The sequence below is a fragment of the Triticum dicoccoides genome, chromosome 3B (assembly GCF_002162155.2).
Source record: "Triticum dicoccoides isolate Atlit2015 ecotype Zavitan chromosome 3B, WEW_v2.0, whole genome shotgun sequence".
In the NCBI taxonomy this organism is placed as follows: Eukaryota; Viridiplantae; Streptophyta; class Magnoliopsida; order Poales; family Poaceae; genus Triticum; species Triticum dicoccoides.
Window position 1 is genome coordinate 810,814,816 of NC_041385.1, and position 26,178 is coordinate 810,840,993.

The following is a 26,178-nucleotide window of genomic DNA, read 5'->3' on the forward strand; positions in this document are numbered from 1 at the left end:
TAACAGTAGCAATGGAAAAGTAAATAAGCAAAACACAAGATGTGAAAAGTTCATAGGCATTGGATCAGTGATGGATAATTATGTCGGATGCGATTCCTCATGTAATAGCTATAACATAGGGTGACACGGAACTAGCTCCAATTCATCAATGTAATGTAGGCATGTATTCCGAATATAGTCATACGTGCTTATGGAAAAGAACTTGCATGACATCTTTTGTCCTACCCTCCCGTGGCAGCGGGGTCCTAGTGGAAACTAAGGGATATTAAGGCCTCCTTTTAATAGAGAACCGGAACAAAGCATTAGCACATAGTGAATACATGAACTCCTCAAACTATGGTCATCACCGAGAAGTATCCCGATTATTGTCACTTCGCGGTTGTCAGATCATAACACATAATAGGTGACTATAGACTTGCAAGATAGGATCAAGAACTCACATATATTCATGAAAACATAATAGGTTCGGATCTAAAATCATGGCACTCGGGCCCTTGTGACAAGCATTAAGCATAGCAAAGTCATAGCAACATCAATCTCAGAACATAGTGGATAGTAGGGATCAAACCCTAACAAAACTAACCTGATTACATGGTAAATACCATCCAAACCATCACCATTCAGCAAGCCACTACTAGGAACAGGGCTATAGATGGAATTGACACTAATGGCGCACCAGACATGTGGTGCGCCATTAGTATATACTAATGGCGCACCACCCTCTGATGCGCCATTAGTGTTGAAACTACTAATGCGCCATTAGTACCCGACCAGTTTGGAGGAGGCGAAGAAAATCGTGTGTCCTCTGGATTTACCGCACGTGAAATACCATGTGTGCATGAACAATTGCATCATTTATCGGGACGAGCACGCGGAGTCTACCATATGTCCGGTGTGCGGTGTCACTCGATACAAGAAGAGGAAGAAAGCTCCTCGAAAAGTGGTGTGGTACTTTCCGATCACTCCTCGTCTGCAGCGGTATTTCGCGGACCCTAAGGTAGCAAAGCTCCTGCGTTGGCACGCGGATAGGGAGGAGAAGAAGCGAGAAGATGACGCAAATGATCCGGAGATAGATAAAAAGACAAGATGCTGAGTCACCCTAAGGATGCGAGCCAGTGGCAAGCGTTGAACTTCGAATACCCAGAATTTGGGAACGATCCAAGGAACATCATGCTGGGCGTGAGCACCGATGGAGTCAATCCGTTTGGCAGCCAGAGAAGCACACATAGCACCTGGCCTGTGTTCGTGTGGATGTACAACCTTCCCCCCTGGTTGTGCATGAAGAGGAAGTACATTCACATGAGTATGCTAATTGAAGGGCCGAAACAACCAGGGAACGACATCAATCTGTATCTGGGGCTGCTGAAAGAGGAGATTGACACGCTGTGGAAAACGCCAGCCAATACGTGGGACGCCGCAGAGAAAGAATATTTCCCTATGAGAGCCGCACTGCTCATGATGGTGCACGACTATCTCGGTTACGGATATCTTGCGGGGCAGGTAGTCCACAGATTTTCTGGATGCGTAAGGTGCATGGAGGACACAACGTATCGCCAGCTAGATAGAGATCCCAGGTCTTTGAAAACCGTGTTCATGGGACATCGAAGGTGGCTTCGCGACGATGACCCGTGGAGGAAACGCAAGGATCTCTTCGATGGTGAAACCGAACCCCGAAAACGCCCGTGTACGAGGAGCGGCGAGGAAATAGACAAGCTGTTGAAAAATTGGAAAGACTGCCCACTGCCGGGAAAGAAGCAAAAGGCGCCAGAGCCGCTGCTGAAGGTATGGAAAACGAGGTCTGTTTTCTGGGACTTGCCGTACTGGAAGATCCACCGTGTGCCTCACAGCCTTGATGTCATGCATATCACGAAGAACGTGTGCGAGAGTCTGCTTGGTACCCTGCTCAACATGCCAGAGAGGACCAAAGATGGGACGAAAGCAAGGGCAGACTTGAAATCAATGGGCATCAGGCAGAAGCTTCACGCTATATATGATGATGATGATGATGATGATGGTGATGAGGCGAAGCAGGACACAGAAAGTCGTCGCAAAGGCAAAAAGGCCAAGAAGACCGGAAATTACTACCCTCCCGCATGCTTCACTCTAAGTCAGGAGGAGATCGAGCAGTTTTTCACCTGCCTCCTAGGAGTAAAACTTCCTTACGGTTACGCGGGGAAGATAAGCGGATACCTAGACCCAGCGAAGCAGAAGTTCAGCGGGATGAAGTCTCACGACTGTCATGTGCTGATGACGCAGATACTTCCAGTTGCAATCCGTGGGATCATGGACGCGCACGTCCGTGAAACGCTATTTGGCCTATGCAACTTCTTCGACGTCATCTCTCGGAAGTCGATTGGCGTGAGGCAACTCATAAGGCTACAGGAAGAGATCGTGGTGATACTATGAGAGCTTGAGATGTACTTCCCGCCCGCATTCTTCGACGTTATGGTGCATCTGCTGGTCCATATGGTGGAGGATATCATCCAACTCGGGCCGACGTTCCTGCACAGCATGATGCCGTTCGAAAGGATGAATGGTGTCATCAAAGGATACGTTCGCCATGTCACGTCCAGAGGGAAGCATAGCCAGGGGCTTTCTGACCGAAGAGTGCATCTCCTACTGCACGAATTATCTAGGCATCGAGAACCCCGTTGGTCTGCCCGTCAACAGGCACCTGGCAGGCTCGCTGGATGGGGTCACCGTGAGGGTCGCCGCGAAATGCATGTCGACTTCGAGGGTCGACTCGCCGACTTTGAAAGAGCAAACCTAGTCGTGCTACAACACATAGACGTGGTCGATCCTTGGGTGGTAGAGCACAAAAGCTTTATTAAGAAGACGTACAATGGCCGAGGCCAACAGAGGATGGACGGAGATATACTCAAAGAGCACAACTCATGTTTCACGCGTTGGTTCAAGCAGAAGCTTCTGTCGTACCCTTTACATGAGGATTCTTCCGCGGAAGAACAACTCATATTCGCCTTGTCACAGGGCGCCGAGCACAACCTGATGACCTATGAGGCGTACGATATCAACGGCTACACATTCTACACCGAGGCCAAGGACATGAAGAGCGATGGTTATCAGAACTCCGGGGTAACGATGGAATCCTACACCGGTAACGACAAGGACAGATACTACGGAAGGATCGAGGAGATCTGGGAGCTGAGCTACGCTGGAGAGAAGGTCCCATGTTCCGTGTCAGATGGGCCAAGAGCGTCCTAAAAGAAGACCGGTATTTCACCACCATGGTTATACCCGAAGCCAAATCCAAGACCGCGGGCGCAAACGTCACCGCGAAAAATGAGCCATGGGTACTGGCTTCCCAAGTGGACCAATGCTTCTTCATTACCGACCCGTCAAAGACCAGTCGTGTTGTCGTGAGGAGAGGCAAAAGGAAGATCATCGGAATGGATGGAGTATCCAATGAGCAAGACTTCGACAAGTATGGCGACCCGAGGATCGAACATGACGACGATGATGAAGTAGCAGCATACACCACAAGAAGAAGCAGGACCACCCTACCTAAAGGACGTCCGTTCCACAGAAGAACTCCATTTGCGAAAAAGAAGGGCAAGAAGATTGTTAACAGATAGCTAGCTAAGATCGATTGTATTTAAATCGTACCCTTCATTTCTTGATTGTATTTCATGGGCACTTTTTGAACTATCATGAATATTTTTAAATTTCATGGACACTCGATCTCGATCCCCCTCCATCTCGATCGCTATCCCACCTCGCCAGATCCGGTCCCCCTCGCCGCCGAGCTCGGGTGCATTGTCCGGAGCACCGTCTCGATCAACACCGAGAACCTGAGGCATCCTGACCGAGGAAATTTGCGCAACCTCCTCTTCACGAAGCTGCACGAACGATACAAGTTCCCCGCTGAATTTGAAAACACAAGCCTCAAAGGGAATAAAGTGAACAATGCTGCCCTCACGAAGATGAGCAAGGCCCTGTCTACTTGGAAAATCAATGTGAAGAGAATGATCGAGAAAGGTGAGAGTTATCAGAAGATCAAGGAGAAAAATCCTTCGATCACCGAAGATGACTACAACAACTTCAAGATCAATTGCTCGAGCACCGCAAGCTCCCAATCAAGTGAGTGGGGGAAACAAATGCGGGAGCTGAACATAGGGGAACACACACTCGGTCCCGGCGGTTACAGAGTGGCGGAGCCTATATGGGACAAGGAGGACGCGGACCGTGCCGAGCAAGGCCTACCGCCCCGCTTCGAGAAATACAGCGGTAACAAGCAGACTAGGAACTATGTCAGGGCCGGGTACAAGGAGGACCCGATAACAAAGGAGCTTACCATAGATCCGAAGACCAGGGAGCTTGAGCTTGTTCTGGTAAGGAATACACCCCCGCGTAATTAGCTCCATATGGTTGCATTCTAATTAATGAAGCCAAATTTCTAAATGGTTCACATTCCTTCCGCAGGCGACTGAAAGCAGTAGCGCGGGGTCGACTAAGAGCAACCCTTGGGACACCACTCTAAATAGGGGGTTGAATGTAATGAAGAACAAGGATAAGCTCAGTAAGCCGACGTCAGCTGGTCGTGTGGCCGGCAAAGGCTTGTCGACAAAATGGGGGTCATACTATACCGCTGGTGTGCGGAAGGAGAAAAAGACCAGCTCGGAAAGCCAGGCGCGAGAGGTTCAAGAACTCAAGGCACAGGTGGCGCAGATTCCGGAGATTGTCCAAGAGCAAGTGGAACAACGACTCGGAGCGACGATCACCGCCCTTGTGCCTACCTTGATCTCGGGGTTGAGTGCGTGGATTGCGGGCGGCCAACAGGGGCCGCCCCCGATTCCTAGCTTCACGGCCAGCAACTCGCATAATGCGATGGCGGGGCCATTGGTGCCTCCGGCGGAGGCGGCATTGGTGTCTCCGACGCCGGCACGGGAGCTTAATGCACCCGGGTGTATGCCGGCCGGCACCTCTTCAGCAAGCGGCCCCTCCGTCAACTGCACGCCCGCCGTTGGCGGTGCCTCGACATTAGCCGAGCTCGACGCCATCATCACGGTAACTAATTAAGCCTCTCTCGGCCGAGGACTTCATCTCCTTGCCTTTGACTGGGCATCCCTGACGCCCTACATGTTTTCGCAGGGCGCCGCCGACGTTCCGTGCACTCTCCTCCACTTCGTGAACAACGAGTTGGTCGATGTCGCCAAGGGCAAAATCGTTCAACCGGGCAACCCCTTGTTCCACGGTACCCAGATGCCACCCAACTTGTTTAGGGTTCAACTGGTTCGGGTGCTGCCAGGCTGCGACGACTTGTTACCTCCAATTCGACCCGTCAGGGCCGACGATGAAGACGCGATGACCCTCAGCGCCTGCCTGAGCTGGCCCCTGCTTTGGCCGAAGAGCCAGATTCGTTTGGGGCGGGGGACACCACCCCAAAGACAACACCGCCAGTCGTGCCGGCGCCAAGTCAGCCCCATGGCAAGACCGCCGTAACGGTGCCGGACATCCCTATGCCACTGGATCCAAACATGCATATGGCACAGGATCAGAACGACGACGACGACGACGATGATACATTTGGCAATGTCGATCAGTACTTTGCCGAGCATGGGTACGATGGCGACTTCATGGGGCCTCCTTCTCAAGAACCAAACCCAACAAAAGACGTGTGCGATCTAGCTCGTACCGCGGAGAAGCCAAGTTGCAACAGGCGCCGTCTGGCGTTCAGCTCTCAGGAGACGCCTCCAGCTGCCGACTTCACCGAGCCTCAGATAGGCGAGGTGCGAAATATTATCAGCCCCAACACACTCAAGAAGGCGGTCTGTGAGCAGAACTCGGTCCCATTACAGGAGAAGAAGAAGGCACGCAAAAGAAAGACTAAGAAGGGTGTGAGCCAGCCGGCACCGAGTACGACCCGTGCTCAGGACGGGCCACCTTCACCGCAGGATATCTCGAGGAGGTTGCATGTGGCGGGTAGGGCGATGCTACCGACAAATATGCTCAATGCTGCAACCGGTGCTATGCGGAGTCTACATGACAGTGTTCTTGCTTTGGAGAAGCGGTGTCTCAGAGAGAAGGATGTGGCATACCCGGTTTTCGCGGCCAAGGTGCCAGAGGGCAAGGGCTTTGTGGATAACTCCATCAGGCGTACGATCGTCCTGCGTTTTGATGACATCCACGCTATGTTGAACCTTCATCCGCTGCACTACACCTTCGTTCGGCTATTTTCGCTGAGTATGGAGATGCGGATCATTCGCGACAAGACCCCGGACATCGTGATAGTTGACCCCTTCTACATGTGTGCCAAGATCTTGGGCAGCGCTGGGGACCAGCAAGTCGCGAGTTCTTACTTCGAAGGCGTCATTCTGGCAAACCAAGATAAGGATAACTTCCTCGTGCCTTACTTTCCCGAGTAAGTCCTCCCCTCAACCGGCCCGTAACATATGAATTCTTACATTTCAATCGTTTTTCTTTTAACATTTCGTGTTTTCTGCAGTGACACACGTTGCACGCTCATCCTCCTAAGCCCCAAATATTCCATGGCCACGTATTTCGACCCGGACCGTCAGTCGAACGTAGACTACACAAATGTCAAGAAGGTTCTTGATGATGTTCTCCCCGGCTACGCCCAATCTGGAGGCACCTTCACCAGGCCTATTCGTAAGTACGGCAAGCACGTGTTCTCCCACAATACGACATTCTGCTGCGTCAAGCAGCCGCCTGGCGGTCAGAAGGGTGCCTACTACGCCATCCATCACATGCGGGCGATCGTACGGGACCATCATCAACTTCTGCTACTGAGTAAACTCAAAGATTGGGCCGCGAGCGTGTCGGCAATCCAGGACGCGGACCTCCGACAAGAATTCTTTCGCATCCAGTCGGAGTTTGCGGAAATCATCCATCAAGATGTCCTTCGTACCTCGGGGGAGTTCTACCTCAGAAATCAACCGTCCAATAGTGACATCGACACAATGCTACAAATGCAGGATGACAACGCCCGTTCTTTCATGACTCCCACGATAGACGGCAGCTTCATCCACGCTCCGGTCCCTTGAGTCGAGTTGTCTAGTTCTGAAACATCGATTGGCTCATGTTGTAATTAATCTTTAATGAACTTGTAGTATGTCTCTTTGGTTTCGAGAGTCGTTCAACTTAGATGTAATCGATGCTATTAATGTCTTTCTTTTCTCTTCCGATCGTTCTGTTGCATACTTATATATTGCTTATGTATTGTTTGTGAATTGGTACTAACGTTTCATTTGGCTAGTGCATAGCGATGCCGACGTATGTCGTGTACAAGGGTAAGGTTCCCGGAGTCTACGATGACTGGGAGGAGTGTCGGAGACAGGTTCACCGATTCAGCGGTAACAGTTACAAAGGGTACACCACTAGGGCCGAGGCCGAATCTAGATACGCCCGCTATCTAGCGGGAGAGGGGAGGGAGCGTTGGAGGAACCGGATGAAGACGAGTTTCATCGTGATGATGCTCATCGTGATGACCGCAGCTCTCTTCTATGTGATGGTAGTTTAGATGATCGATATCGACTTGTAATGTGAAGACAGACTCGCTACTCGCGGTCTCGAGACTTGTAATATAATGTTCTATCTTTGTTCGGTCTTTTCAATTCGGAGACTAATATGATGAATTGTATTCGGAGACTAATATGATGAATTGTATTCAAAGACTAATCTTCTATTGTATTTGATGAATCTGTTGTTGATGTGTGCTATCTATATTTTGTCAAATTATACATTTTGTAACCTGTGCAAAAAACAGAAAAAAAAACCTAATATTCATACTAATGGCGCAACACATGACAATGCGCCATTAGTATGCACTGTCATACTAATGGCGCATCACTGGGCAGTGCGCCATTAGTATGCCGCGGTTACTAATGGCGCATCCAGAGGTGGTGCGCCATTAGTATGCCAAAGCACCTGGGTATACATGGCCCCTGGGAGGCATACTAATGGCGCACCCTGGCCTATACTAATGGCGCACCCGAGGTGCGCCATTAGTATACCAGATACTAATGGCGCACCAGGTGGTGCGCCATTAGTAAAAATTACTAATGGCATGCTATTAATGGCGCACCACAGATGCGCCATTAATAGCCATACTAGGTGCGCCATTAGTAGGGGTTTTTCTAGTAGTGAGCATACGATGGAATTACTCACACACAACGGTGAGCATCATGAAATTTTTTATGGAGGATGGTTGATGATGACGACGGCGACGAATCCCCCTCTCCGGAGCCCCGAATGGACTCCAGATCAGCCCTCCCGAGAGAGATTAGGTCTTGGAGCATCAGGGGGCCCACGAGACAGGGGGCGCGCCCAGGGGGGAGGGCGCGCCCCCCACCCTCGTGGACAGGGTGTGGGCCCCCTGGCCTTGATTCTTTCGCCAGTATTTTTCATATTTTCCAAAACTTATCTCCATGGATTTTCAGGTCATTCCAAGAACTTTTGTTTTCTGCACAATAAACAACATCATGGCAGTTCTGCTAAAAACAGCGTCAGTCCGGGTTAGTTTCATTCAAATCATGCAAGCTAGAGTCCAAAACAAGGGCAAAAGTGTTTGGAAAAGTAGATACGTTGGAGACGTATCAACTCCCCCAAGCTTAAACCTTTGCTTGTCCTCAAGCAATTCAGTTGATAAACTGAAAGTGATAAAGAAAAACTTTTACAAACTCTGTTTGCTCTTGTTGTTGTAAGAATGCAAAGCCAGCATTCAGGTTTTAGCAATTATTATGAACTAACCATACTCACAATAACACTTAGGTCTCACAGTTACTCATATCAATAGCATAATCAGCTAGCGAGCCATAATAATAAAACTCGGATGACAACACTTTCTCAAAACAATCACAATATGATATAACAAAATGGTATCTCGCTAGCCCTTTCTGAGACCGCAAAACATAAATTCAGAGCACCTTTAAAGATCAAGGTCTGACTAAACATTGTAATTCATGGTAAAAGAGATCCAGTCATGTCATACCCAATATAAACCAATTGTAATGAATGCAAATGACAGTGTGCTCTCTAGCGAGTGATTTTTAATAAGAAGGTGATGACTCAACATAAAAGTAAATAGATAGGCCCTTTGCAGTGGGAAGCAGGGACTTGTAGAGGTGCCAGAGCTCGATTTTAAAAAAGAGATGAATAACATTTTGAGCGGCATACTTTCACTGTCAACGCAACAACTATGAGATGGCGATATCTTCCATACTACATGCATTATAGGCAGTTCCCAAACAGAATGGTAAAAGTTTATACTCCCCCACCACCAACAAGCATCAATCCATGGCTTACTCGAAACAACGAGTGCCTCCAACTACCAACAGCCCCGGGGGAGTTTTGTTTAATTATATTGATTTGCTTTGATCTTTTTGGATCACGGGACTGGGCATCCCGATTACCGGCCCTTTCTCGTGAATGAGGAGCGGAGTCCACTCCTCTTGAGAATAACACACCTAGCATGGAAGATACATGCAGTCCTAGTTGAAACGTGAGCTACTCGAGCATACAAAACAGAATTTCATTTGAAGGTTTGGAGTTTGGCACATACAAATTTACTTGGAATGGCAGGTAGATACCACATATAGGAAGGTATGGTGGACTCATATGGAATAACTTTGGGGTTTAAGGAGTTTGGACGCACAAGCAGTATTCCCGCTTAGTACAGGTGAAGTCTAGCAAAAGACTGGGAAGCGACCAGCTGAGAGAGCGACAACAGTCATGAACATGCATTAAAATTAATTTACACCAGGCACAAGCATGAGTAGGATATAATCCACCATGAACGTAAATATGATGAAGGCTGTGTTTATTTGTTTCAACTACATGCGTGAACATGTGCCAAGTCGAGTCACTCAATTCATTCAAAGGAGGATACCATCTCATCATACCACATCACAATCATTTTAATCGCATGTTGGCACGCAAGGTAAACCATTATAACTCATAGCTAATTAAGCATGGCACAAGCAACTATAATCTCTAAATCTCATTGAAAATATGCTTACTTCATAATAAGCTGAACCAGGAACGATGAACTCATCATATTTACAAAAAGAAGAGAGGTCGAGTTCATACCAGCTTTTCTCATCTTAATTAGTCCATCATATATCGTCATTATTGCCTTTCACTTGCACGACCGAACGATGTGTATAATAATAATAGTGCACGCGCATTGGACTAAGTTAGAATCTGCAACCATTCAACTCAAGATAGAAGATAGAGTAATATGGGATCCAAGTTAAATAAACAATCATGCATATGAGAGCCACTAAACATTTTCAATATGGTCTTCTACTCGCGACCCCCAAAGAAAAGAAAAGAAAAGAAAACTATTTACATGGGAAAGCACCCAACAAGCAAGAAGAAGAACGAGAAATCTTTTTGGGTTTTCATTTTAATTTCTACTACAAGCATGGAAATTAAACTAACTAATTTTTTTGGTTTTTCTTAAGGTTTATCAAACACACAAGAAGAAGGCTAGAAAAATAAATTTAACTAGCAAGGATAATAAAATGAAAGAGTATGAGCACCGACAACTAGAATAGTGTATGAACATGAATGTAAAGTCGGTGAGAAATACGTACTCCCCCAAGCTTAGGCTTTTGGCCTAAGTTGGTCTACTGCCAAGGACCGCGGCTACTCTCCCCGGTGTACTGAGGGGTGTAATCAGGATACCACTGGCTGGCCATCTCCTCCGGATCCCACTGGTAAGATGATGACGATAAGGGTCCAGTGAAGGTTCCGGCTCAGGCTCTGGAGTGGATGCTTGGCCTCGATGAGTGTACACCGCTTCCAGCGTGACAAGATAATTAACTGCGGTCAAATCAAACAACAAAGACGCAGGCAGAATAATAGTCTCATTGTGTTTCTTATTAAATCTCAAGTTATACAGGAGCATGTTATCATCATTATGAACAATAAACTCATGTAATCTAAAAGGTAAGGAGGCAATATTGTCTCCTCTTTCTCATGGTGCCTAATAGGTATCTCAAAATATTTAGCTAGGCGTGCAGCATAGATACCTCCAAAGATGGGGCCTTTTTTACGTTTCAGGCTTAGCCGTTTAGCAATGATGGCACCCATACTAAAACTATTATCACCAAACAAGGCATGGAGAATAATAATAATACCAGGAACATTGAAGTTTCCACTATTTCCACGACCAATTAAGCCTCGACTAGCAAATAAGGCAAAGTAGCGTAAAACAGGAAAGTGTATGCTAGAGATTCTCGCATCGGAACCCTTCTTTGGATCCCCTACAGTAATGGTGTTAACAAAGCCATCCACATCTTTACGATGTGGTTCATCTAATTTACCCTCAAAGGGTATTCTACATACCGTGCAAATACGTAAAGACATTTCCTTGAATTCATCATATAAATGAAATGATACCGAAGGAGGTGATTTCTTAGGATAGTAATAAAAGTTTTGCATGAAAGTATTGGTGAGTAAGAGATACTGATCGATCCGGTCGTGGAGGAAGTCGGCGAGGCCTGCATTTTCAATCAAAGAATAAAAGTCTTCATAAATCCCGACTTCTCTCAAGAAATTATCACAGGGCCATTAACATGGCCGTACTTCCGCTATGCGAGGAAGATTATACCTGGGAGCCTTTGCTAGAAAAGCCCCTCAAAAATCTCCTTATCATTTTCTGAAAATTTCTGAAATTTGTAGTAACTTCAAAATAAAAGTCAATAAAACTAAACAAGATTGGTAGCAACTGCTCCTACAAGTGCCTAGAGCCTATATCATGCATTACAATTACTTGGGACCTCATAAATTTGACATGCAAGCTCAAGAATAGGGTCACCTATGCAGCAAAAAATTGCAATGAATAAAGCACTAGAACAAAAACTAATTGGACCAGTGGAGGAGTCACATACCAAGCAACAATCTCCCAAAGCAGTTTTGTAAATGGAGCTTTGAGCAAGGAGATCGAAAATCGCAGCAAAATGAACTAGAACTCTTGCTTGAGCTGGATGGGGATTTTTTGGGGAAGAAGATGGAGCGTGTGGGTGCAGGAATAAGTGGAGGGGGCACCATGGGCCCACGAAACAGGGGGCGCGCCCAGGGGTTTAGGGCGCGCCCTCCACCCTCGTGGCCTGGTGCTTGCCCCCCCCCCAGCAGTGTTTTCAGTGCCTAAAATCCTGAAATATTCCATAAAAATCATACTAAATTTGCAGGGCATTTGGAGCACTTTTATTTTCGGGATATTTTTTATTGCACGGATAATTCAGAAAATAGACAGATAATACTATTTTTGCTTTATTAATTCTAAATAAGAGAAAGTAAAAAGAGGGTACAGAAGGTTGTGCCTTCTAGTTTCATCCATCTCATGATCATCAAAATGAATCCACTAACAAGGTTGATCAAGTCTTGTTAACAAACTCATTCCGAATAACACGGAACCGGAGAAATTTCGAATAACACTAAGTTACCTCAATGGGGATATGAACATCTCTAATAATAAGAATATCATACTTTTTCTTGACAGTAGGAAGAGGAAATTCAAAACCTCCAATAATGATAGTTGGACTTTTTCCAATAGAATTGATGCTATGAACTTGAGGTTGTTTCCTCGGAAAGTGTACCGTATGCTCATTACCATTAACATGAAAAGTGACATTACCTTTGTTGCAATAAATAACAGCCCCTGCAGTATTCAAAAAGGGTATACCAAGGATAATCGACATACTATCGTCCTCGATAATATCAAGAATAACAAAGTCCGTTAAGATAGTGACATTTGCAACCACAATAGGCACATCCTCACAAATACCGACAGGTATAGCAGTTGATTTATCAGCCATTTGCAAATATATTTTAGTAGGTGTCAACTTATTCAATTCAAGTCTATGATATAAAGAGAGAGGCATAACACTAACACCAGCTCCAAGATCACATAAAGCAGTTTTAACATAGTTTCCTTTAATGGAGCATGGTATAGTTGGTACCCCGGGGTCTCCAAGTTTCTTTGGCATTCCACCCTTAAAAGTATAATTAGCAAGCATGGTGGAAATTTGAGCTTCCGGTATCTTTCTTTATTTGTAATGATATCCTTCATGTATTTAGCATAAGGATTTACCTTAAGCATATCAGTTAAGCGCATACGTAAGAAGATAGGTCTAATCATTTCAGCAAAGCGCTCAAAATCCTCATCATCCTTTGTCTGGATGGTTTAGGAGGAAAGGGCATGGGTTTCTGAACCCATGGTTCTCTTTCTCTACCGTGCTTCCCAACAACAAAATCTCTCTTATCATAGCATTGATTCTTTGATTGTGGGTTATCAAGATCAACAGCAGGTTCAATCTCTACATCATTATTTTTGCTAGGTTGAGCATCAACATGAACATTATCATTAACATTATCACCAGGTTCATGTTCATCACCTGATTGTGTTTCAGCATCAGAAATAGAAATATCACTGGGATTCTCAGGTGTGTCTACAACAGGTTCACTAGAAGCATGCATAGTCCTATCGTCCTTCTTTTTCTTCTTTGAAGAACTAGGTGCCTCTAAATTATTTCTCTGAGAATCTTGCTCGATTCTCTTAGGGTGGCCTTCAGGATACAAAGGTTCCTAAGTCATTCTACCAGTTCAGTAGCCACTCTAACAGCAAAGTCATATTTATTATTTAATTCATCGAGCAAATCACTTTGAGCTTTAAGACTTGCTCAGCTTGAGTGGTAACCATAAAAGCATATTTGCTAATGACTTTAAGTTCACCTTTAACTCTAGCCATATAATCACTCAAGCGTCCTATCTCGAAAGCATTATTCTTTAATTTCTCTACCAACATAAGCATTAAAACTTTCTTGCCTAGCCATAAAGTCATCAAATTCATCTAAGCATGGGCTATGAAATTTAGTAGACGGGGTTTCAACTTTATCATATCTATAGAGAGAATTTACATTTACTACCTGTGTCGGGTTATCAAGACAATGTGTTTCCTCGACAAGCGGTATATTAAGACCATGTATTTCTTCAATAGGTGGTAAATTCTTAACATCTTCAGCTTTAATACCTTTTTCTTTCATTGATTTCGTTGCCTCTTGCATATCTTCAGGACTGAGAAATAGAGCACCTCTCTTCTTAGGAGTGGGTTTAGGAATAGCTCAGGAGTTGGCTCAATTGGTTCAGGAATTTCCTCGAGAATTGGCTCAATAAGAGTCCAATTATTTTCATTAGTCAATATATTATTAAATAGTAATTCAGCTTGGTCGACTGTTCTTTCCCTTAAAACACAACCAGCACAACTATCCAAGTAGTCCTTGGAAGCATCGGTTAGTCCATTATAAAAGATATCAAGTATTTCATTTTTCTTAAGAGGATGATCAGGCAAAGCATTAAGTAATCGGAGAATCTTCCCCCAAGCTTGTGGGAGACTCTCTTCTTTGATTTGCACAAAATTATATATTTCCCGCAAGGCAGCTTGTTTCTTATGAGCAGGAAAATATTTAGCAGAGAAGTAATAAATCATATCCTGGGGACTACGCACACAACAGGATCAAGAGAATTAAACCAAGTCTTAGCATCACCCTTTAATGAGAACGGAAATATCTTAAGGATATAGTAATAGTGAGACTTCTCATCATTAGTAAACAGGGTGCCTATATCATTCAACTTGGTAAGATGTGCTACAACAGTTTCAGATTCAAGGCCATCAAAGTTTTCTTAGGATAATAATAAAAGTTTTGCACGAAAGTATTGGTGAGTAAGAGATATTGATCGATCCGGTCGTTGAGGAAATGGTGAGGCCTGCATTCTCGATCAAAGAATAAAAGTCTTCATAAATCCCGGCTTCTCTCAAGAATTCGTCACAGGGCCATTCACACAGACGTACTTCCGCTATGCGAGGAAGATTATACTTGGCCTTTTCCTTCTCTTTAGCTTGTTTTTCCTGGGAGCCTTGGCTAGAAGAGCCCCTCAAAAATCTCCTTAACATTTTCTGAAATTTTCTGAAATTTTAGTAAGTTCAAAATAAAAGCGAATAGAACTAAAAAAGTTTGGTAGCAACTACTCCTACAAGTGCCTAGAGCCTATATCATGCATTAGAATTACTTGGGACCTCATAAATTTGACACGCAAGCTCAAGAACAGGGTCACCTATGCAGCAAAAATTTGCAATGAATAAAGCACTAGAACAAAAACTAATTGGACCAATGGAGGAGTCACATACCAAGCAACAATCTCCCAAAGCAGTTTTGTGAATGGAGCTTTGAGCAAGGAGATCAAAAATCGCAGCAAAATGAGCTAGAACTCGTGTTTGAGCAGGATGAGGATTTTTTTTGGGAAGAAGATGGAGTGTGTGGGTGCAAGAATAAGTGGAGGGGGGGCACCATGGGCCCACGAGACAGGGGGACGCACACAGGGGGTGTGGGCGCGCCCTCCACCCTCGTGGCCAGGTGCTTGCCCCTCCTGCAGTGTTTTCAGTGCCTAAAATCCTCAAATATTCAATAAAAATCATACTAAATTTGCAGGCCATTTGGAGCACTTTTATTTTTGGGATATTTTTTTATTGCACGAATAATTCAGAAAACAGATGGATAATACTACTTTTTCTTTATTTATTCTAAATAACAGAAAGTAAAAAGAGGGTATAGAAGGTTGTGCCTTCTAGTTTCATCCATCTCATGATCATCAAAATGAATCCACTAACAAGGTTGATCAAGTCTTGTTAACAAACTCATTCCGAATAACGCGGAACCGGAGAAATTTCAAATAACACTAAGTTACCTCAACGGGGATATGAACATCCCCAAAAATAAGAATATCATACTTTTTCTTGACAGTAGGAAGAGGAAATTCAAAACCTCCAATAATAATAGTTGGAACTTTTCCAATAGAATTGATGTTATGAACTTGAGATTGTTTCCTCGGTAAGTGTACCGTATGCTCATTACCATTAACATGAAAAGTGACATTGCCTTTGTTGCAATCAATAATAGCCCCTGCAGTATTCAAAAAGGGTCTACCAAGGATAATCGACATACTATTGTCCTCGGGAATATCAAGAATAACAAAGTCCGTTAAGATAGTGACGTTTGCAACCACAATAGGCACATCCTCACAAATCACAAATACCGACAGTTATAGCAGTTGATTTATCAGCCATTCGCAAAGATATTTCAGTAGGTGTCAACTTATTCAAGTCAAGTCTATGATATAAAGATAGAGGCATAACACTAACACCTGCTCCAAGATCACATAAAGCAGTTTTAACATAATTTCTTTTAATGGAGCATGGTATGGTTGGTAACCCTAGGTCTCCAAGTTTCTTTGGTATTCCACCCTTAAAAGTGTAATTAGCAAGCATGGTGGAAATTTCAGCTTCTGGTATCTTTCTTTTATTTGTAATGATATCCTTCATATACTTAGCATAGGAACTTAATTTAAGCATATCAGTTAAGCGCATACGTAAGAAGATAGGTCTAATCATTTTAGCAAAGCGCTCAAAATCTTCATCATCCTTTGTCTTGGATGGTTTAGGAGGAAAGGGCATGGGTTTCTGAACCCATGGTTCTCTTTCTTTACCGTGCTTCCTAGCAACAAAATCTCTCTTATCATAACGTTGATTCTTTGATTGTGGGTTATCAAGATCAACAACAGGTTCAATTTCTACTTCATTATTTTTGCTAGGTTGAGCATCAACATGAACATTATCATTAACATTATCACTAGGTTCATGTTCATCACCTGATTGAGTTTCAGCATCCGAAATAGAAATATCATTGGGATTCTCAGGTGTGTCTACGACAGGTTCACTAGAAGCATGCAAAGTCCTATCGTTTTTCTTTTTCTTCTTTTTGGAAGAACTAGGTTCCTCTAAATTATTTCTCTGAGAATCCAGCTCGATTCTCTTAGGGTGGCCTTCAGGATGCAAAGGTTCCTGAGTCATTCTACCAGTTCTAGTAGCCACTCTAACAGTAAGGTCAGGTTTATTATTTAATTCATCAAGCAAATCATTTTGAGTTTTAAGTACTTGCTCAGCTTGAGTAGCAACCATAGAAGCATATTTGCTAATGAGTTTAACTTCACCTAACTCTAGCCATATAATCACTCAAGCGTCCTATTTCAAAAGCATTATTATTTAATTCTCTACCAACATAAGCATTAAAAATTTCTTGCCTAGCCATAAAATCATCAAATTCATCTAAGCATGGGCTGTGAAATTTAGTAGAGGGAATTTCAACTTTATCATATCTATAGAGAGAATTTACCTTTACTACTTGTGTCGGGTTATCAAGACAATGTGTTTCTTCAACAGGCGGTATATTAAGACCATGTATTTCTTCAGTAGGAGGTAAATTCTTAACATCTTCATCTTTTATACCTTTTTCTTTCATTGATTTCTTCGCCTCTTGCATATCTTCAGGACTGAGAAATAGAACACCTCTCTTCTTCGGAGTGGGTTTAGGAATAGGCTCAGGAGTCGGCTCAATTGGTTCAGGAATTGCCTCGGGAATTGGCTCAGGAAGAGTCCAATTATTTTCATTAGTCAACATATTATTCAATAGTAATTCAGCTTCGTCGGTTGTTCTTTTCCTGAAAACACAACCAGCACAACTATCCAAGTAGTCCTTGGAAGCATCAGTGAGTACATTATAAAAGATATCAAGTATTTCATTTTTCTTAAGAGGATGATCAGGCAAAGCATTAAGTAATCGGAGAAGCCTCCCCCAAGCTTGTGGGAGACTCTCTTCTTCAATTTGCATAAAGTTATATATTTCCCGCAAGGCAGCTTGTTTCTTATGAGCAGGGAAATATTTAGCGGAGAAATAATAAATCATATCCTGGGGACTACGCACACAACCATGATCAAGAGAATTAAACCAAGTCTTAGCATCACCCTTTAACGAGAATGGAAATATCTTAAGGATATAATAATAGCGAGACTTCTCATCATTAGTAAACAGGGTGGCTATATCATTCAACTTGGTAAGATGTGCCACAACAGTTTCAGATTCATGGCCATAAAAAGGATCAGATTCAACCAAAGTAATTATTTCAGGATCAATAGAGAATTCATAATCCTTATCAGTAACACAGATAGGTGAAGTAGCAAAAGCAGGGTTAGGTTTCATTCTAGCATTAAGAGTTTGCTGCTTCCATTTAGCTAATAACTTTTTAAGATCATATCTATCTTTGCAAGCAAAAATAGCTCTAGCAGCTTCCTCCTCCATAACATAACCCTCAGGAACAACAGGTAATTTATAATCAGGGAGAGAAATTTCATCATCACTATCATCAATAATAGCATCTTTAATAATTTCATTCTCTCTAACCCTAGCAAGTTGTTCATCAATAAATTCACCTAACGACAAAGTAGTATCACACACAGAAGTAGTTTCATCATTAGTATCATGCATAGCAGAAGTGGCATCATCAATAACATGCGACATATCAGAATTCATAGCAGTAGCAGGTTTAGGTGTCGCAAGCTTACTAATAACAGAAGGAGAATCTAGTGCAGAGCTAGATGGTAGTTCCTTACCTCCCCTCGTAGTTGAGGGCAAAATTTTAGTTCTTTCATCTTTCAAGTTCCTCATAGTGATCAAAATATATAAATTCCAAGTGACTCAAAGAATAGAGCTATGCTCCCCGGCAACGGCACCCGAAATTAGTCTTGATAACCCACAAGTGTAGGGGATCGCAACAGCTTTCGAGGGTAGAGTATTCAACCCAAATTTATTGATTCGACACAAGGGGAGCCAAAGAATATTCTTAAGTATTAGCAATTGAGTTGTCAATTCAACCACACCTGGATAACTTAGTATCTGCAACAAAGTATTTAGTAGCAAAGTAGTATGATAGTAATGGTAACAGTGGCAAAAGTAAAGATAGTAGTTTTGTAGTAGTTGTAACATTAGCAACGAAAAAGTAAATAAGCGAAACAGAAGATGTGAAAAGCTCGTAGGCATTGGATCAGTGATGGATAATTATGTCGGATGCTCCAATTCATCAATGTAATGTAGGCATGCATTCCGAATATAGTCATACGTGCTTATGGAAAAGAACTTGCATGACATCTTTTGTCCTCCCCTCCCGTGGCAGCGGGGTCCTAGTGGAAACTAAGGGATATTAAGGCCTCCTTTTAATAGAGAACCGGAACAAAGCATTAGCACATAGTGAATACATGAACTCCTGAAACTACGATCATCACCGAGAAGTATCCCGATTATTGTCACTTCGGGGTTGTCGAATCATAACACATAATAGGTGACTATAGACTTGCAAGATAGGATCAAGAACTCACATATATTCATGAAAACATAATAGGTTCAGATCTGAAATCATGGCACTCGGGCCCTAGTGACAAGCATTAAGCATAGCAAAGTCATAGCAACATCAATCTCAGAACATAGTGGATACTAGGGATCAAACCCTAACAAAACTAACTTGATTACATGGTAAATCTCATCCAACCCATCACCGTCCAGCAAGCCTACAATGGAATTACTCACGCACGGCGGTGAGCATCATGAAATTGGTGATGGAGGATTGTTGATGATGACGACGGCGACGAATCCCCCTCTCCAGAGCCCCGAACGGACTCTAGATCGGCCCTCCCGGGACAGATTAGGGCTTGGCGGCGGCTCCGTATCGTAAAACATGATGAAACTTTTTCTGTGATTTTTTCCTCCGCGAAACAGAATATATGGAGTTGGAGTTGAGGTCGGTGGAGCATCAGGGGGCCCGACAGGGGGTTGCGCCCCCAGCCTCGTGGACAGGGTGTGGGCCCCCTGGCCTTGATTCTTTCGCTAGTATTTTTCATATTTTCCAAAACTTATCTCCATGGATTTTCATGTCATTCTGAGAACTTTTGTTTTCTGCACAATAAACAACATCATGGCAGTTCTGCTGAAAACAGCGTCAGTCCGGGTTAGTTTCATTCAAATCATGCAAGTTAGAGTCCAAAATAAGGGCAAAAGTGTTTGGAAAAGTTGATACATTGGAAACGTATCACTATCAAATCACAATTAGGGAGTTTTGCACGCCAAGGTTTTGTGGGGAGGAAGCGAATAATACTGAGATGGCAACCTAGGCAATGATGTCACATGATTTTCTTAAATAAGGAGGAACAAGCTTTTTTTCAGTCTCATATGGTTCTTTATTTCTTGTAAATTGGCTCAAGCACAAACAACTAAACTTCCTTGTATACAACATATGACAAAGCACATGCAAGTATAGAAAATATAAAATGCATGTAAGGTATGTATGTGGCTTGATACAATAGACAAAAAATAAGATGTAAAAAAATCCAGGGTGTCGATATATATGCAATGTGAAGTAAAAACCTACAACTTTTGTGCACCAATTATTTGAGAATGAAACTAAAGGATATTTAGACGACGGCAAATGTTTCTTCCATGCCGCCAAGGGAGCACCAAGCTTAATTAGGCATGCCTCCCTCTGTAGAGCGGAAACCGTACGTGTCTCCCAATGAGGTGTAATGCGCTAGAAAAGGACAAACAATAACGAGAACTATAGAGAGAGAGAGGATTAAAGTAGAGTTGAGATGGACTCGGATAATAAGAGGAGGACCATAGTTGGGGAAGGTGCATGTATGTGCTTATTCCCAAAAAACAGAATAGGGCAGTGGGGGGCGGAGGGATCTACGTTGCAACATGGGTGACCGTTGTGTAACAGTTAATATTTTTGCTAGGACTTAAATTTCCAAAAATCAGCAGGGACGGGCGAAAAAGAGTATACCAAGTCACCATTGATTGGTGTAAAATCTTCACTCGATAGTGAGGTATCGTCTCTGCTAACGAACAACGTGCCCATCAATGGAGACCCAATCGTTCATTGGTAGGATATATGTCAAGACATAGGTGGCTGTTGTGTAACAATGATGCCTTCTTTTCTATTTGATATGTAGATTCATATAGAAATATTAAGTTTTGTTCACCATGGTTTTCGGAGGGGGAGGAAAAGCCTAGGTGACATGTAGTTTCTTCAGTGGTGGCAAGGAAGCAACACTGAAGCATGCAAGTATAGAAAACATACGATGCAAGTTGGCCATGTCTCACATGGCTTGACTCAATAGTCAAAAACTATTCCATTATTACTTGAAATAGTGTGCACAAAGCGGGGTGCTCATAAATTACGTGCACTAACCATTTTGGAAAGAAATTGAAGGATATTAAGACAATGACACACAATTCCTCCGTACAGACAAAAGACCAACAAGCATTATTAGGCAGTGCTATGTTGGATGGGGGGGTATGCCTGCCGTGCGACATTGTACATGTACAACACCTTGCGCACAGTCATCACCGCCATGGTTGCTTTGATTATTTGGTTGCTCTTTCACGGGCCGTCTGGAGAAGAGGCGAGGGATGACTGGCATGAGAAGAGAAACTAGCAAGAGAGGAGCGAGGAAGGGGTGATGGGTTGATGGGGAATGGACCGGTATTTGTAGGTTCTCCTGCTCCTGTTCCGGCGACGTGGTTGCGCTCCGGATGGTGGAAGGTTTAATGAGGTGCCAAAAATGGGCTAGCGGGAAACAACTCCCTCTGAATCAGTTTCGAACGCCAGCATGTACACGTAGAGGCTCTTCATTCGTTGGCTGGTTTTACATCCTTTTTTGATTTTTAGTTCGTTTTACATCCTAAAATGTATACATATGTCGTTGCTTAACAACTTTGGATGCGGCGCAGCACTTGTATATCCTTCTAAATTTGCACTATCTTTTTCTTGGTACTGCTCAATTTTAATATTAGTAGAGTTCACATGTTATACTTTTCTTGTTGATTTCATTTACATATCTAGAGGACATGACATTGTGATTCCTTACTCTCTACATAAACTTTATTGTCGCTCTAGCTACCTGCTTCCCCCATCATCAATGGTGCAAGCGTCAAGTCAGGACACCACCGTGCCACCATTAGATTGTGAGCTAACTACACTGGCAGAGCTTTGGCAGGGCCATCCTGGGCCACTGCCTCCAAGCCCAAGATTCTTCTTCTTCTGAATACCCCTTGTTAAATCGGCTAAATCTTTATGAAAACCTGTCCAAAACTTGTTTTGCTTGCCCTCCTAGTCCATTTACCCACCAGGATTATGGCCTAAGCTCCGCTACTGGGGAGCTAAGCCCGTCTGGGTTTGGTTTCACGGAACCTCCTATATATAGAACTCGAACTAGGCTAGCCCAGCATCGAAACAGTGGATATCTGTATGAAAATAGTGAAAATTCTCAAATTTTTGTGCATGTGTTGGGGATCGAACATGGGACATCCTGCTCGCACGTGCACGAACCTAGCAACTAGATCCAGCGAGCTTTCGTGACTAACGAGTACTCCCTCCGTCCTTGAAAAAGTGTATTTCCAACTTTGTTGTAATGTCAAAAAAAATATGTTTCATCATATTTATACAACAATACAAACATTTATGCCATCAAATTAGTAGCATAGATTCATGATAAAATATATTTTCGTAATATACTTTTTTGGTTTCACAAACATTATATTTTTGCACAAACTTGGTCATATTAAACTTTGAGGTAGTTTGACCCTCCAACAAAGTTAAAAGTGCACTATTTGAAGGACGGAGGGAGGAGTGCGGAATGATAAGAACTATGAACAGGGACAAATGCTTGATTAACATTTTTCAAATATGAAATTAATATTTTTTAATACATGGCCAGCATTTTTTCTATACACATTTAATATTTCTCAAATGTATATTAAACAAAAAAAAATCAAATGCTTGACTAACATTTTCTAAATACATGGCCACTTTTTTCACACACATTGTATATTTTTCGCATACATTTTTCATATATAGGAGAAGCATTTTTCTTTATAAACATTTAATATTTTTTTCAAATGCTTGCTTAACAATTTTTAATACATGGTCACATTTTTTCTACACATTTAGAAAAAATTAAAATGCTTACTTAACATTTTTCAATAGAAGATTAACATTTTTTAAATACATGGTCAACATTTTTTCTATACGCATTTTAACATTTTCAAATGCTTGATTAACAATTTTCAAATACAAGTTCGGCATTTTTAATACACGGTCAACATTCTTTCTATACATATTTTAAAAAAATCAAATGTTTGATTAAAAAATTTCAATGCTTTTTTAACATTTTTTAAAATACCGTATCAACTTTTTCACACACATTGTAAATTTTCTTTATAGATGAGAAACAATTTTCTTTACGCACATTTAACATTTTTCAAATGCTTGGCTAACATTTTTTCATACGTTCTATGTCAACTTTTTTGTAGTATTTTAATTTAAAATATCTGGTAGTATAACCAAAAGAAAATAATGAAAAATGTGAAAAAAAAACAAGGTCGTGGCCTCCCACGCGCTTTGAGGATCCTGAGGCGAGAGCATGCCAGTTCTCGCTATAAGCGAGATATAGCGCTGCCTCCGACTAGATTGGGACCTAGCTAAAATAGTAGAGAGGGCAAGACAATCCTGGGCCAATGCCTCCTAACCCAAGATATTTTTGTCTTCTGAATACCCTTGTTAAATGGGCTAAATCTTTATGAAAACTAGTTTAAAACTTCTTTTGCTTTCCCTCCCAATCCATTTACCCACCAGTATTATTGCCCAAACTCCGCTACTAGCGAGTTAAGCTTGCTGCCAGCCTGGGTGTCCATTGCCCGTTCAACCATCATGGTGCAAAAAAAACAAGGTCTAACAAACACTACTAGAAAAAGGGCTATAGATAATATGGACATTAATGGCGCATCGCATATGTGGTGCGCCACTGCTATATAGAAGTGGTACACCATATATAGGTATGCCATTAAACTCTAAATAATAATAGCGCACCACATCCACGGTGCGCCACTACTAACAATTTTTTTTTAAAAACTAGTAATGGCGCACCAGGGGATAGTGCGCCATTACTAGTTAAACTAGTAATGGTGCACCACACCCTCGGTGCACTTCTATGTGGTGTGCCATTACTAACAATTTTTTAAAAAAAAATCAGAATTTTTTTTCAAATTTTTTTTCGTTTTATTCTTAATCTCGGGTCATATGCTTAATCTCAACTTAAATCGCACTCCGTGGTCAAACTTCCCAAAAGGTCACCCATCCTCACACTACTCCAGCCCAAGCACGCTTAACTTCATAGTTCTATCCAACCCCAGCACTAGCTCACTTAACAAGCACTTGTTGATATATCTAGCATATCAATTCTATTAAACCTTGTGGATGTCTAGGAATTTGTTCATTTTCATGAGTGTGATGAAATTTTGAAAAAATATTTCAAACTTCCGTTCATATTACATATCATATTTTGAACATTTTTTCCAAAAAAATTCGAAACTAATTTTTTTCTGTTACTAGTGGCGCACCTAGCAAATGGTGCGCCACTACTAAGTTTGAATTTTTTTTTCCATTTTCCCCCTCTAGATCTTAAAAGCCCCGTACTACAGGTGCGCCACTATTGTCTGTATACTAATGGCATGATGCTAGTGGTGCACCTGTAGTACGCCTTAATGGCCAAAACAGGTGCGCCACTAGCAAGCCTTTTCCTAGTAGTGAAAGCGGGAACCAACCTAGACTCCTAGAGTATCATCCCGTGGATTGGTTTGGTTCACATCCATGTGTGCATTAGCTGGCCTTTTCCAGCTCTGAAAATTGAAGAAGCAGGAGTTGAGACATATTACAACGAGATGCCACCGCTAAATGAGTCTGTAGCATACCGGTTCACTCGTTCTGTTTCTCTCCCCAATATTTTTCTCTCCTGCCCGAGATGCACGGGGAGATGATGCTGGGTGCGAACTGGCCGAACGATTTCCCAAATAGACCTGAGGTCTCGTACAACGACCAAATCGAGAAGCTGCTGTGCCAAACGATTTCCCAGTCGCCACATGATTTGAGAAGCCACACGAGAAGCCAGCTTTGAGAAGTTTTAGAGAAGCTGGGAGGTTTCAGAACACGCCCTAAGTAATACGGGCATTGCATGTGAAAACTTAGATAATCAAAGTATGGCCAAATGCTGACATACTTTCTTGTAATAGGTGTCTAATTTTTTTAGGCACATGGATGAACCATTAGATGCATATTTAGTTCTTTTAGCTCATTCCATAAAAAATATCAATTATAGCTACAAAATACTTGAAAACGTCATGCTATATACTAAAAAACTCGGGTAAAATATATCTAGCACATTTTTCTCTAGGAAGTGTCTATTTTAGGTACTTCGTAATAAACTTAATATAAAAACATGAATACCTGATGTTACATGGCAAAGATAAATAGGATTTATGATGTACATCTATAGCCTTGAATACAAAGAAATATAATCACAAAAGGAGGAAATCAATGACAGTTCTGATCTCTTCTTTTTTTCTCATGTTTAATTAACTACGCTCTTCAAGTTCTGTAAGTTACTTCGCTACAACTAATGTTTTAGATGGAAAGAAAAAAAATTATGATAGTGAGACCATGTTCTTCCTTAAATAGCAGAGTTATTGTTACCGGTGCACTATATGTTTATGGGTCCTACTAAATTTGGTAGAAGATATACAATACAATAGACACAGAAAGGAAAATAACTCCATATATATCAACAATGGATGGAAATGGTGCGGCAACACGCGCCTTTGCTTGTAGTATTAGTCTGGTATACCAGGGTGTCGATATATCAAGATGTCAACAATGATGGTGTTAGAGCCAAAGTGCTAATGATGTATTGTCAAACTAGTGCCAGTGGTTAGGACATTTCACACCATTTTTCACTTCTCACTGTCAACACACACAAGTTCAGGGAGGCTATCTTTCTCACTATTTTTGTATAATAGATTTTAAAATGTATCTCTGCTCTGCAGTCGTATAATTTTTCCTAACTAGCAGAGTGACCCGCACATTTGTGCCGCTAGTTTTCTATTTATAACTTCTATATTTAGGAAATACTTTCCTTGTCAGCATTTTATCATCACATCCGGTTACAAAGATAAAAAACATGATATTTGCATTAAAATCGCACCAATACATAGGCATTAACATACTGTCCTTGCTGGTGATGTATGTTTTATTCCATGCATTATTTTGGATAAATCTTTAAGAAGCAGAAAGCTGCAACTGTTTTAAAGATCATGATATATTAAAATTTATGGGATTCCACTTTAAGATACTCTCCTTGCCAATATTTGATCATCACATCCGATTATAAACATACTGAAAGATGGTCTTCTCTAGTGCATAGTG